Below are 15,967 nucleotides of genomic sequence, written 5' to 3'. Positions count from 1 at the left end.
AATTAAACCCAAGTCTTAAGTCTTTCTCTTAGACCAAAAGTATGAATGAACTGTACTTATTTTCAAGAGGAGTTAATCCTAATTAAACCAACATTTCTCAAAGTGCTTTCCAAGGATCACCATTATCAGATTTGAGCAGACTCTCAATTAGTCTGCCAGGACTGGGTGCATACAATTTAACATTCTTAGCATGAATATTTCCTAGCCTTCTGAGAGGATCTGTCAAAGTAAAGGGATTAAACTCAAATAGTGGAAGTTCTGAACTTTTTTGTACAAATTAAAGTTTGAGATCTGCTGCTTGATCCTGAGATAGATTGGAATGGTGAAATTTCATGTACCAGTGATAGATAGCAAGGTTTCCTAAACCCTCCCATAATATCACTCAGAGGCACTTGCAAATAATAGAGACTCCCAGATTCATTTCAAACAGGTGTCACATAGTGGGTCTGAGGCAGGGCCACAGGCAATTCTTGGATTAGAGTAAAACTGCAAGTCAGGGACATCACTCCAGCCCCACACACATACCCATAAGTGTTATGCTAATCAGTTACTTTTCCCCAAACTTGGTGGATTTTTTTTCCTCTAATACTGATTTGTGCTTTTTTGTTTGTTTGTTTGTTTCTCCATTTTCTTTCTCTGTTGAACATATCTTTAAAATTCAGCTGTGTAAGCAAGCACTGGGCTTGGAACAACACCTTTATACTGCAAGACCTGTCACTGTTCATACCTATTATCCTGGCTAGCTGTGCACAAGATCATTGAGTCTTCAAGGGTGGGGACTAATCTTGTCAAACCAGTACCCACATAAAGCCTCTCCTCAGTAGGCACTCAATAAATACCTACTCAATATGTCCTGTTCAATAGTGTCACGGTCTTATTTAGACTATATCCTGCCATCCTCTTTTGCCTCTGCAATCTTTTTTTTTTTTTTTTTTACTTTTTAGTAAATGAAGCACCAAGTACAAGTTCTTTGCAGAACACCCTGTAACACCTATTGATTCTCCCTAATATCTCCTTTGCTCCACCAATTGCAATGACAATAGTAGACTAGAGAAATGTGGGCTGAGGAAAGCAGATCAGAACTATATTTGAAAGGAAAGAGATTACACCTTTGGGTTTTTTTGGAGGTGGGGTGGGGGGGGGCACTGCTGGTGCCAAGCTGGGTTATTTCATCATTGTAGCGGCATTTTAGTATTAAATTAAAAAGCACTATTTAAAGTAAATGCATTTACTGAAGTTAGGAGATAGTTCACCTACTAGAATACACACCTTACTATGGACAATTATATATATATAATGGTGTGTGTGTGTGATGTTATATGGAAGCACCTGAGTCAGGGTAAATTCATGAATGGTGGAGTGATACTGTGGTGGCTATACCTCTCTATCACTTTCTCTTTCTCTCTCTATCTAAAACTATGCTAAGAAAAAAAAAAAGAATGGTGGAATCATGCAGGTACAAATCCCAGAAGGCAAATAAATAAATGAATTTCTTCTGAAGTTTGGCCATTTGAATGAAACCAAAAAGTTTTTCATTTTATCACTAAAGTATGTTAGTTTAGAATTAAAAATTTTTACATATTTTTCTGATTCTTAGAAAAATATACATGACTAAAGATAAATTAAAAATATGTTAAGAGAGTCTAAAGAAAAAAATCAAAAGAATTTTGGTTTAAAGTTACCTTTTTAAAATTTTTCTCTAAATTTTCTGAATAGAAACCATAGCTGAGTATAACTGAGCCAAGAGTGAAGACAATTTGGAAAATAGGAAAAGTAAAACTAGAAAAAGCTTTGAGAGGCAGTTAAACCCAGACTCTTACATGTGATGACTGTGATCTTGGACAAATCACCAACTTCTGCAGAAATACCAAAATGTCTTTAAAGGATTTTCTGAAAATAGAAGGGGTATATACAAGACTTGGCACTCCAGGATTCCTCCTCAACTGAAGTGATGCCCAGTGAATTTTTGGAAAGGTATAATATAGAAGAAATATGATGAGCTGCAAGTGGAAACTGCACAGAGACCTTAGCTAATAGTAGTAAGTTCATCTATGCAAAGCAAATAAATCCCCAACTCACTAGGTAATATATTAAAGTGATCATATGTTGAAACAAAAGACAGAAGAACAGAGTAAAGGATCAAAAATGCTGTTTATCACTAGAGATTTTCAAATCCATTCTTTGCTATTTCATTTTGGATTGAAGCATAATTTACATGTTTTACTACCGGGTTATTTGGAAAGCATGTTCCAATTTTAGTACATCTTGCACAGTTCTAAAAAATGGATTTACCTGTGGTCCAGGAGGTGGCACAATGGATAAAGTGTTGCACTCTCAAGCCTGAGGTCCTAAGTTCAATCCCTGGCAGAACATGTACCAGAGTGATGTCTGGTTCCTTCTCTCTCCTCCTATCACTCTCATTAATAAATAAATAAAATATTTTAAAAAGAAATTTTAAAAAATGCATTTCCTATATAGACTTTGAGAAGTTCATTAATCATTACTCGGTTCCACTGGGATAGATACTTCCCTAGCTTCTTAATACAAAAAGCCATCAAACTTCCTAACTGCACAAATGTATTTATAGAGTTGGCCACAAAATATTGCTAAATCCCTGCCTTATGCCCCAAATCTAATTTGATAGCTCAACTTAACTGATAGTTAGAAGGCATTAAACATTCAGGGAGTTGCTCAAAACCAAAGAGGAAATCTATTTAAGCCCAATAATGTATTGCTGAATTTATCATTTGACAAAAAACAGAACATAATTTTACCCAGTTTTCTCAATTTCTTCTTCCCCAACAGAGTGATATAATACACGAAATATGGATAAGGTTAGTACTTACTTGTAAATATGAATACATTTAAATGGTACTGGGTATAATTTCCTTAGAGTTCACGAAAATCCAAAATGTTCCTCTTCAGTATTTCTTTGGTAATTGAGATACATATTCCACCTTCATGTCTGAAACAAGATTTTTAAACAAGATTAACTGATTTAGTATGAAGACCATTCATCTTCTGAAAAGAGAGCTCATCCCTCTGAAAGGAGCAATTACAAATACGAAGTTATTAAGTCATGCCCCATTTAAGAGAAAAAAAAATCTTAAAACATCTCACTTGTCATTTAAAAGTAAAATCATCCATAAATTGGCCACATTAGAAATTAACTGGCTTGCACCTAGGACACAAAAACTCATCTAAATGAAAGACTGACATCAACAAATACAAAATTATCTCTTTATTCAGAATGTGATTTCTGATTTGATAGTGAAACAGAATCCCTGTCTACCTTAGTGATACAAGGGAATTTTAAGAGTGCCAAAGGAAAGAAGAGGACTAAATCCTTGCTTGTTGTTATACTCTGTTGAAAGGTAAAAATAAAACAAAGCACATTTTTGTTTGCTACTGTTTCATAATAATAAGCACAGAGTATTTAAGGACTGAAAACTATCAGCGATCAAGTAGTCTTTTTATACCTCTTTTCTCTGTGTGAATCCTCTATAATTAACTAGGTAAGTAAGAATCTTAAACATGCTTATTGCTCTTTAGGCAAGAGAAAAATATGTCCATAATTAAGAATTCTAACTTCTTGAAGATGGGGCATTATAAGTGAATAAAAATGGGTATCAGCTTCCAGATAGGGTCAGCCATCTTTGCCCAAATGGCCCACGTGCTTCTCTGGTGTGTGCCTTTTTATTTTCCAGATTAAAAATTTAAAATATCAGGGGTATAGGACCCTATGAGGAATGATTAGATAGTTGCCCTCCAACTCTATCTTTAACAGTGGAATAAAATCACTAATTTCAGTTTTATAAATGCAAATAAAAAAAGAAGTCACAGGACATATTCTCAATAGATTACTACTCAGTAGCCAAAAAAAAAAAAAAAAACAGAAAGAAAGAAAGAAAAGAAAAAAAAGACTATAATGTGTCCTTTGGGACCAAATAGATAGAACTGGCAGTGATTATGCTTAGTGAAGTAAGTAAGGAAGTGAAGGACAAGGGGATAATTTCACTCATGTGTGGAATATAAAGAATTGAAATGCATGAACTTTTAAAAAGAAAAAAATATATATATATATACACAGTTAACCTGTATCTATAAGAAAGTGGTAGCAAAGAACTTTGGTGGTGGTAGTGGCATGGAATTATACCCCTATTATTTTATGGTCTTATAAATAACTATTAAATCACTAATAAAATATAAAGAAAGGGGCCAGGAGGTGGTGCACGCAATCAAGCACACACATTAACATATGCAAGTTCCTGGGTTCAAGCCCCCGCACCCCACCTGTATGTGTGTGCAGGGGTGAGGGTGCTTCATGGGCGGTAAAGCAAATCTGCAACTAGCTATCCTTCTCTCTGTCTCTCCCCCCTCTCAACTTCTACCCTAAGAAAGAGACACAGAAAGTAAGAAACAAAGGGCTGAGCCCCAGTAATAATCCTGGTGGCAATAAAAATAAACAAATAAATAAATAAAAATAGAAAATATTTCCTAAGACCACCTATAAAACCTGTGGCCCAATGCAGCAGATAGCAGTCTTCATATGTACAAATCACAGGATCACACAAATTTGAATTGACCTATTAGGGAAAATGAAGTGGGAACAACTTGCTTTAAACCAATGGGGCAGTCATGCAGTCCACCTCTTACTTTCTAGGCGGGTGTCTACTGCCATGCCACCAGCTTGTGGTGAAAGGTGATGTGTGTGCAGTTACTGTTGGGGTGTCTTGATCACATTCCTCTAGATATTCCTGCTTATGCTTAATATATATTTCTAAATGATTATCCAATTCCAACACCATGATAGTGACTGATTCCAGCTCCCTAGCCTCTCCATTCCATGTTTCATTTGACATAAATCCTAATAAATTTACTTGATTCTTTTAAAAATAAAGAAAGAATTCTAAGTTCTGGAGCAGATTATCAAATAAAAATGGCTGGACACTTTTTAATCAACTATTGCTTTCATAATGATATATGTCTTTCCAAGCGAATTCCTCCAACTCTGAATGTGCTGTCTGATTTAACATGCAAGGTAGATCTGGCTATCTTAATAGTGATTGGGAGCTGATTTCCCAGCTATTGGGGGGGTTATGCTTATGATACTTTTGCCTCTATTAACATCTTATACAGAAAATGAACCAGGAAAAAGCAGTGGATCATCAACCTAAGGTTTGGCACAGTGCAAAGTGGCAGTGGCTGATGTGAACGTGATTTGACGACATGCTCTCAGTCAGACCCTGTCACCCAGACTTCTCATGAAGAGAAGTCTATCAATGTGCCTCCCTCCTCACGAAAGTTGCTTGATAATATGTGGAGGACTCCAGATCCATATTTACTTTTCAATTTTCATTATATTTTAATTCATTTACCATTGGTTTATAATCATATCACATATTAGGGGCATAGTTTCACAGCTATATATGTGTATAATACAGCCAATACCTAGCACCAAAGCTCTAGTGACAACTCCTTCCTTAAAGTCAGAGAAAGACAGGAAAAAGATATGTGAAATAACACGTAGGATTTAAGATTTATTACTATTAGATGAGTGTCCCTGGAAGCAAGTGCCAGCTGTCACATCCCATCCTGGGGCCAAGTAAAGTGTAAAAGGTATCCAATTAAGGGAAGCTCGTTTGGAGCAATCTGCAGACTCATGAGTGACTGATGACACAGCCACCTGTTGGGAAAACCATTTCCCAGGATCTCTCACCTTTCTGCTGCCTTTAGAGCAGAGGCATCAAGAACTTTTGCTCTGACCTCTTATTTCAGGAATGTTTATATAAGCAAACAACCTTGGATGAAAGAAAATTTCTCACTCCTTGGCCAGAAAATTTGTTAGCTCTAGGACTGTAAAGATAATGTCCCCCTCAGGGTAAAGGTTAGGCTGTAAAGGAGTTTTGTTCCCCAGTTGTGACACAGACCCTCTTTGTTTGCAGCATTCACTTGGGGCCACTCCAGTTCAGTCCAGTGGGCCTCGGGGAACAAGGGAACCAATTCAAATATGAAATTCATGATGCCTATTGTATTGATGGTAAAAAAAAGTCTTCTGCCTCTGACCCAGAAGTAGTTTTTCTGCCAGCATTAATGGAAATGAAGAAGGCACACTTGTCAGTTTAAAAGCAGGGTAAAATCCCAGACCTTTCACAATTCTAACATCACTATCCACCCATCCAGATACCTTCCCTGTGAATTTCTCCTGAAACTATGCTACAACGTATCTTTTAGAAGCTGTTATTACTTCAGGAGGGCAGGTGGCACTGCATCTGGCTGTGTGCACATACAATGCACAAAGATCAGAGGTGTTTGAGACCCTGGATTCCACCTGCAGTGGAAGCTTCTAAAGTGGTGACACAGTGTTGCCAGTGTCTCTCTTTCTCTTCTTCTCATTCTCCTCCTTCTCTTTCTTTTTTTCTTCTAGGGTTATCACTGGGGTTCGGTACCAGCACTACAATCCACTGCTTCTGGTGACCACTTTTTCCATTTTTGTTTATTGGTTAGGGCAGAGAGGAATTGAGAGAAAAGGAGGGCAGAAAGAGGGGGAGAGAAAGACACCTGCAGACTTGCTTCGCTGCTTGTGAAGCATCCCCACTGCAGATGGGGAGCTGGGGGCTTGAAACTAGATCCTTGTGTGGGTCCTTGTACTTAGAGTTATGTGTGTTTAATGGCTGGGCCATTGCCTGACCCCCACCACCCCCTCTCAATTTCTGTCTCTAGCCAAAACAAATGGATAACCTACTTCAAGGGTATGCTACAGTAGTAAATGCACCAGGATGAACATTCTCAGCCTTCTAGATTGAGATCGATTCACTAATTTTGAAAGTTTTCTCCTTTATCAGTGCTTAAGCTAACTCACTGTACTATTTTTCCTACCAGCACATTTTCTGTACAGATCATAATACAATTAAGACATTTCATCAGAATTTCTGGTAAAATAAAGATCCACCATTATATCTACATACCCCTATATCTATCTTTAACACTAACCATACAGTTCTGGGGTCAATTATATCTCATGATCTAATGTCACCTATTATTTACACTGTCTTCTTCTAAAAATATTATGTTTATCTTATTTTAATGAGGGATAAACAGAGGGAAAATATGGAAAATATATATATTTCACCACACACAAAAGTAAACTCCAAATGTATCATGGACTTGGATGTTAAACCAAAACTATAAAATACAGAAAGAGAGAGAGAGAGAGAGGAGTTAGTTTGGCCAGAGCACTGTAAAACTTTGCCTTATGATAATGCTCTAGGATTGAACATGGAACCTCTGAGCCTCCTGTATGAAAGTCTTTTTGTACAATTACACTATCTCCTCAATCATACTGTCTCTTTTTTCTATAAATGTCTATCTTGTTCATCTATATGAATTCAATATAATCACACTCAAATATACACAAATACATATTTATAGTAGTGTTATTTTTAAATAGATGATGTTAATCACATAGTTACACATATAATTATTTACCTAATTTCCTAATTCCTGTTTCAGATTTGGTTTTGTCACTGCAAGGGATTTACTGCTCTGGGAAGACTTTTATTTATTTATTTATTTATTTATTTATTTTCCAGAGAAAGGCTGGAAGACAAGGGACTCCCTTGGAGGGCCAGCAAGAGATAGATAGCTCCTATAGGAGAGTAACTTTGCTTTGTCATGCACAGGACGCTGGTTCAAGTTCCGTTCTTAGAGAGTTATGGAAGCTTTGATACTATAGTGTATCTATCACTCTATCCATCTATATGAAAAAACTTTTCCCAAAGCGGTGAAGTTACAAGAAAAAGAAAGAAAGGAAGAAAGAAAAGAGAAACAAGGAGGAAGGTAATATAGTCGTGCCACTGCCTTAAATTAAGATTTTTGAGCTCAAATGAAAATATTTGAGGGAGGTTATGGAGGGGACGGTTTTACAAATGAATTCTAGAAAACCATTATGGAAGAGTTAATACCTATACTTTTTAAGTTCTTCTAAAATATTGAAGACACAGGAATACTCCCTTCCACCATCTATGAAGCCAACATCACCCTGATAGCAAGAGACAGAGACACAACAGAAAAAGAAAACTACAGAACAATATCTCTGATGAACACAGATAGTGAGATACTGAACAAAATTCTAGCCAAAAGGATACAGCAGTATTTTGGAAAGATTGTACATCACGACCAAGTGGGATTTATCCCAAGGATGCAAGCTTGGATCAGTATACATACATCAATAAACGTGACCCACCACATCTATAAAAGCCAAAAACCACATGACTGTATCAATAGATAATAAAAAGCCTTTGACAGAATCCAGCATCCTTTCATGATTAAAACATTACAAAACATGGGAACAGACTGAAAAATCCCCTAATCTAGTGGAGTCCATATACAACAAACCTACAGCCAACATCATAATCAGTGATGAGAAACTGAGGGAGTTGGGGAGTGGAGCAGTGGATTAAGCGCATGTGGCTCAAAGCGCAAGGACTGGTGGAAGGATCCTGGTTTGAGCCTCCAGGTCCCCACTTGCAGGGGAGTCGCTTCACAGGCGGTGAAGCAGGTCTACCAGGTGTCTATCTTTCTCTCCCCCTCTCTGACTTCCCCTCCTCTCTCCATTTCTCTCTGTCCTATCCAACAACAACACCATCAATAACAAAAATAATAATAACCACAACAATGTTAAAACGACAAGGGCAACAAAAGGGAAAATAAATAAATAAATATAAAAAAATGATGACAAACTGAAAGTATTACCACTTAGATCAGGTACTAGACAGGACTGCCCACTACCACTGTTAATATTCAACATAGCAATTAGGCAAGAAAAAGGAATTAAAGGGATATGGATTGGAATAGGAGGTGTCAAACTGTCACTATTTGCAGACGATATGATAGTATACAGGAAAACGTAAGGAATCCAGTAGGAAGCTCCTAGAAATTATCAAGTAGTATAGTAAGGTATCAGGCTACAAATACTCAAAAGCCAGTGGCATTCATTTCTGCAAACACTAAGTCAGAAGAAAGAGAAATCCAGAAATAAGTCACATTCACTATAGCAGTAAAAAACAAAAAATACCTAGAAATAAACCTAATAAAATAAGTGAAAGACTTTTCTACTGAAAATTATAAGTCACTACTTGGGTAAATAGAAAAATATACAAAGAAGTAGAAAGATATCCCATGTTCGTGGAGTGATGAATATCATCAAAATCACTATTTTGCCTAGAATCACATACAAATTTAATGCAAGGTCCCACCAAACTTTAAAAAAAAAATAGAACAAAATCTACAAAAGTTGGTCTGGAATTATGAACCCCAGATCACATCAAATTGATGGGGTTTACAGTTATATGTATACCCCTTTCCCTTATTAGGGAGCTACTCTCTTCCCTGATCCAGCTTTCTGGTCCTTTTCCCAGTCATAACATCATCTCCCCAGACAATAATTAGGATATAGCTGCATATCAGATTCCAGGCTCAGGCAAAAAAAGAAACAAACAGTCAAAAAAAAAAAAAAAAACCACTAGTGTAGCTACAGGCCCTTTGAAATATAACTAAAATATGCCTACTAGCTATCTACAAAATGGAGGACCCCCCCCCCAACTCCTCACCTGCACTATTCCAGCCTTTAGGTCCATAATTGTCCAACAGTTTGTTTGGCTTTGTATATTAACTCTCTTTTCAGCCACCAGGTTCTAGATGCTAGCATGATGTGACCAGACTTCCCTGGACAGACAACCCCACCAATGTGCCTTGGAGCTCCACTTCCCCAGAGCCCTTCCCCACTAGGGAAAGAGAGAGACAGGCTGGGAGTATGGATCGACCTGTCAACGCCCATGTTCAGCGGGGAAGCAATTACAGAAGCCAGACCTTCAACCTTCTGCATCCCACAATGATCTTGGGTCCATACTCTCAGAGGGTTAAAGAGTAGGAAAACTATCAGGGTAGGGGTTCCTATACAGAGGTCTGGTGGTGAGAACTGTATGAAGCTGTACCCCTCTTATCCTATGGTTTTGTCAATGTTTCCTTTTTATAAATAAAAAGAAAGAAAGAAAAATAAACCGTAGGGGCCAGACAGTGGGCCACATAGTTAAGTGCACACATTACAATGTACAAGGATCCAGGTTCAAGCCCCTGGTCCCCACCTGCAGGGGGAAGCTTCACAAGTGGTGCAGGTGTCTCTCTGTCTCTTTCCCTCTCTATCGCTCCCCTTCCCCTCTCAATTTCTCTCTGTCTCTGTCCAATAATAAATAAAATAATAAAAAGTTTTAAAAATAAAAAAGAAATCATTTTTTTAAGTTTGTCTGGAACAATAAAATACTAAATACAAAACCACTAAATAAATCTTGGGGAAAAATAACAGAACTGGAGGCACCATGCTTCTAGATCTTAAACTAAATTAATAGTCTCATTGTTATAAAAAATACCTGGTATTGAAACAGAAATAAACACACGGACCAGTGGAATAGAATTGAGAGCTCAGAAATAAGCTCCCACATCTATGGACATCTAATTTTTGACAGAGCCCAATCTATTAAATGGAGAAAGGAGAGTCTCTTTAACAAATGTTGTTGAGAAAATTGAGTTGAAAGATGCAGAAGAATGAAACTGAACCACTACATTTCACCACACACAAAAGTAACTTCAAATGTATCATGGATTTGGATGTTAGACCAAAACTATCAAATACTGAGAGGAAAATATTGGCAGAACTATTTTCCATCAAAGTTTTATCAGAATGTTCAATTACACAAGTCCAATTTCAAGGAAGACAAAACCAAAAATTAAGCAATGAGACAACATCAAATTGAAAGGCTTCTATACAGCAAAAGAAATCACCACCCAAACAAAGAGACTTTTACAGAATGGGAGATCTTTATGTGCCATATATCAGACAAAAGGCTAATAACCAAAATATATAAAGAGCTCAAAAAACTCATTAACAACAACAAAAAAGTAAAAACAAAACAAAAAACAACAAATGACCCCATACATAAGTGAGTATATGAACAAATATTCACCAAAGAAGACATTTAGGAGGCCAGCAGACATATTAAAAAAGTGCTTCAAGCCACTAATTGTCAAGGGATGCAATAAAGTAGCAATGAGAAACAACTTCATCCCAGTGAGAATGTCATACATCAGAAAGGATAGTAATAGCAAATGCTGAAAAGGCTGCGGAGGTAAAGGCTGTTGAAATATAAATAGGTCCAATCTCTGAGGAAAGCAAGGGAGAACTCTCAGAAGGCTAAACATGTACCTACCCTATGGCCAGGTAACTCTTCTCTTAAGGAATCAAATAAACCCATCCAGAAAGATGTGTTTATAGATATGTTCATAGAAGTGTAATTCATAATAGCCAAAACCTGAAATCAACCTAGATGTCCAGTAAAAAATGAGCGACTGGGGCCAGGTGGCAGCACACCTGGTTTAGCACACATGTTGTGATGTGTATGGACCTAGGTTCGAGCCCCCAATCTCCACCTGCAGAGCGAAAGCTTTTCAAGTAGTAAAGCAGTGCTGCAGGTGTCTCTCTGTTTCTCTCCCTCTCTAGCTCCCTCTTCCTTCTCGATTTCTGGATGTCTCTATTCAATAAACAAATAAAAGATAATAAAAAATGAGTGACTGAGAAATTTGTGGTATATATGCACAATGAAATACTACTCAGCTATTAAGAATGATGAATTCACCTTCTACACCTCATCTTGGATAGAGCTTGAAGGAATCATGTTAAGAGAGATAAGCCAGGGAGTCAGGCGGTGGCACAGCAGGTTAAGTGCATGTGGTGAAAAGTGTAAGGATCTGCATGAGGATCCTGGTGCGAGCCCCCGGCTCCCCACCAGCAGGGGAGTCGCTTCACAGGTGGTGAAGCAAGTCTGCAGGTGTCTGTCTTTCTTATCCCTCTCTGTCTTCCCCTCCTTTCTCCATTTCTCTCTGTCCTATCCAACAACAACAACATCAATAGCCACATCAATGTTAAACAACAAGGGCAACAAAAGGAAAAATAAATAAATATTAAAAATTAAAATTAATAAATAAATACATAAATTAAAAAATAGCTAAGCCAAAAAGAGAAATATGCCTATGGAATGATGTTGCTCATGGACATAATTTGAGAAATAAGAACAGAAACATAAAGTAGAACTTGAACTGAGTTTTGGTGTATTGCACCAAAGTAAATGACCCGAGGGGGGTGGCCTTCATATCCTGGTACCTGATGGTGGAGGAGGACATAGGTTATGGCTGAGAATGTCTTTCAGGAAATTGAGACCCTTTTGTATTTTTTTGAAAATAATTTTAATTGTATTTCTTGATTTTGTGTTTGAAATTTTGGGAACAACCAAATATAATTTATTTATATCTATGTACATATTATTTTATTTATAAAAAGGAAACACTGACAAAACCATAAGATAAGAGGGGTACAACTCCACACAACTCCCACCACCAGAACTCCGTATCCCACCCCCTCCCCTGATAGCTTTCCTATTCTTTAACCCTCTGGGAGTATGGGCCCAGGGTCATTAAGAGGTGCAGAAGGTGGAAGAATCAAGAGATAGGGCATGTATACACATATATCAATAAATTGGGGGGAAATATATACCTGAAAGCAAAAGTGCACAATAGTCTGCAGTGAGTCAATAAATGAAACAAGCAAGTAGAAAGACCTATAAAAGGGGGTCAGGCTGTAGTGCAGTGGGTTAAGCCCACGTGGCACAAAACACAAGGACCTGCGTAAAGATCCTGGTTCGAACCCTCAGCTCCCCACCTGCAGGGGAGTCACTTCACAGGTGGTGAAGCAGGTCTGCAGGTGTCTATCTTTCTCTCCCCCTCTCTTTCTTCCCCCTCCTCTCTCCATTTCTCTCTGTCCTATCCAACAACGAACGACATTAACAACAACAGTAATAACCACAACAAGGCTATAACAACAAGAGCAACAAAAGGGGGGAAAATGGCCTCCAGGAGCAGTGGATTCATGGTTCAGGCACTGAGCCCCAGCAATATCCCTGGAGGCAAAAAAAAATACCTATAAAAGACACCATAAAGTTCCTAATGAAATAGTTTCTACTTAGACATAGATACCCTCCTTACCTACTTCCTATTACACTTCCCTCAGTCACTCCAAAGCTAACCTTATCAAAGTAAGGACTACAGAAGCTGAATAAGGGCAAGAGACTTGCATACTTTGATGATGACACTTTAGTCACTATCAGGCCACTCTATCATCTGGGGCCCTAGTCAGGGTGTCCTGAGATTCCCACACAGACATGATGGGCCTAGACCTTGAATAGATCCCTCTCTCCATTGTCACTTGTCATCTCCATCAAGGACAACACAATGGACCCTTTTGTAGGCCCCAATAGGACCCTGCCCTCAATGTGGATCAACAACAGTAGAGAATTTTTTTTGTATTTTTTAAAATTTATTTATATTTATGTTTCCCTTTTGTTGCCCTTGTTTTTTTATTGTTGCTGTAGTTTTTATTGTTGTTAATGTCGTCATTGTTAGATAGGACAGAGAGAAATGAAGAGAGGAGAGGAAGACAGAGGGGCAGAGAAAGAAAGACACCTGCAGACCTGCTTCACTGCCTGTGAAGCTACTCCCCTGCAGGTGGGGAGCCAGGGGCTGAAACTGGGATCCTTCTGCTGGCCCTTGCACTTCGTGCCATGTGCACTTAACCTGCTGTGATACCACCCAATTCCCTTTTTTTTTTGTATTTTTAAAGTACTTTTATATTATATTTATTTATTTATTTATTGGACAGAGACAGACAGAAACTGAGAGGGAAGGGAGTGACAGAGAGGGAGATAGACAGTGAGACACCTGCAACACTGCTTCACCACTTGCAAATCGAGATACCTGCAATATTGTTTTGCCACTTACAAAGCTTTCCCCCTGCAAGTGGGGACTGGGGGGCTCAAACCCAGATCCTTGCACATTGTAACACATGCACTCAACCAGGTGCATCACTACCTGCTCCCCCAAAAGAGATATTTTACACATGTACCAACAACTGTATTTACTGTAAGCCATTAACCCTTCCCGAATTAAAAAAAAAAAGATTAAAAAAAGTAAAAATGTAAGAGACAGCAGTAGTCAAAACACCAATGAATAAAGAGGGGAAGAGTGCTAGTGATTATGATGCCACAATGAAATAACAAATTAACACAATTATAAATCGAGTCATGAGTCTTCTCTCTTTTTATACAAGCCATTCCATTGTATTAAAACACCAGTTTAATTAAATTTAACTTCATTACTGTCAAACAGATGTATTACTCAATTTTCTTTTTTTTTTTCTTTTCTGTCATCATAGGGTTTCACTGCTATGAGTCAAATTTTCTAGTTATAGACAGAGACACCATGACAATGAAACATCCTCCCATATGATAGGGAGGAGGTTTAATCAGGGTCATGGACATGATAAAGCAGGTAAGCTTTCCAAGTAAGGTATCTTCCCGACTCCAGTTTCTTTTTTTTTCATAAGCACAATCCTGAAAGTCCACAAATCTCTAATGTCAAGAGTAAGAAGTATTCACCAAGAATCACCTCGACATCAAACAGTGCTTCTTAAAATAATTGGAACAAAATCAGGGAGGTGCCTAGAATAAAGCCTTGGACTCTCAAGTGTGGGGTTCCAAGATCAAAAACTGGTACTGGCATTATGGTCTCAGGGTGATACTCTAATTCTCTCTCATTAACATAATAAATATTTAAGAACTATAAAAAAATAATATAAAACATGGAAATCAAAAGAGCTGAAAGATCAAAATACTTACATCTACATTTCAGTGACCTCAAGAGGCCATGGCAGGCTCAATCTTGAAAAACAAAAATCAGAAGATGGAAAGTTTGTGCTTAGACTGTAGAACCCACACATACAGCAGAATAGAAAAGCATAAGTTTGAGAAAACTTGAAACACATGGAAAAGTTGCAGAAATAATTTTGATTCTCTCTCTACACATACATATGTATGCACACCAACTATATACATATGTTTCAACACCATAAATAACTTTGGAAAAATCTACATGTACCATTGTATGCACATATAATATCTTTATTTTTGGCTGAAACATTTTAAAGGAATCATTAAATGCCATGTGCAAATATTTTAATACTTATTTTAAAAGACAAAACACTTATCCTATATAACCTAAAATAAAAAAAATCTCACTCTGAAATTTCAATACAAATAAAATGTTATTAATTAATAGTCAGTTATCAGAGAAAAATGATGCCAGTGTGGTGGAAGAGAAGGTCCTCCATTAGCAATAATAACTCAAAGCAATAATATCTTGACATTCATCTGCAGACAAAAGGGCCATTGTGAGAACATCTGGATAGAAGTTTGCAAAAATTCTGGTATAGTCCTAGTTCAAGGATTTTGAGAAGGTAGCCATAAAATATCCCAATCTATGGAATAGGAGACTATATGCATGTCATATAATTGATAAGGTGTTTATATACAAAATCTATAGATAATCCACACAATTAAATAGCAAAAAAAAAACAATCTAATTAAAATGATGTCTTAAGTAGTTTCCCAAAGAAGACATACAAATGGACAATAGGTACATAAAAAGGTAGTCACTTTCACTTATTTCAGAGAAATGTAAATCAAAATCATAATCAAATATTATCTCAGTTATAATGGTTGGCACCAAAAAGACAAGAGGTAATAAGTATTGGTGAAGGTATGGAAAAACATATACTTCTTTCACACTACTAACAGTAAGGAAAGTAGTACAACCATTATAAAGAATACTATGGCAATTCCTAAAGTAAATAAAAGTAGAACTACCATATGCTTCAGTAATCCCAACTATGAATATGTACCTGAAGGAATAAAATCAATTATCGGAAAAAGATAGAACTACTATGATCTAGGCAACATTATTCAAAATGGTGAAGATATGAAAACAATCTAATGTGCTACAGTTGAGAGGAAAGCATATAGTATAT

The 15,967-nt window shown here is 37.2% G+C and overlaps 1 long non-coding RNA gene across 1 annotated transcript in view; it reads right to left on the bottom strand.

The window, feature by feature from the left end:
- LOC132535916 (uncharacterized) overlaps positions 1-12,922 on the bottom strand; it is a 229,610-nt gene extending 216,688 nt beyond the window's left edge. The window contains exon 1 of the long non-coding RNA XR_009547627.1: positions 12,883-12,922. This is a non-coding gene — a long non-coding RNA (uncharacterized LOC132535916). The remainder of the gene's footprint in view (positions 1-12,882) is intronic.
- Positions 12,923-15,967: the final 3,045 nt, after the last annotated feature.

This window comes from Erinaceus europaeus, chromosome X, assembly GCF_950295315.1.
Source record: "Erinaceus europaeus chromosome X, mEriEur2.1, whole genome shotgun sequence".
Taxonomy (NCBI): domain Eukaryota; kingdom Metazoa; phylum Chordata; class Mammalia; order Eulipotyphla; family Erinaceidae; genus Erinaceus; species Erinaceus europaeus.
Note: the sequence above shows the minus strand (reverse complement) of the source record. Positions and strands in the feature narration are given on the sequence as shown.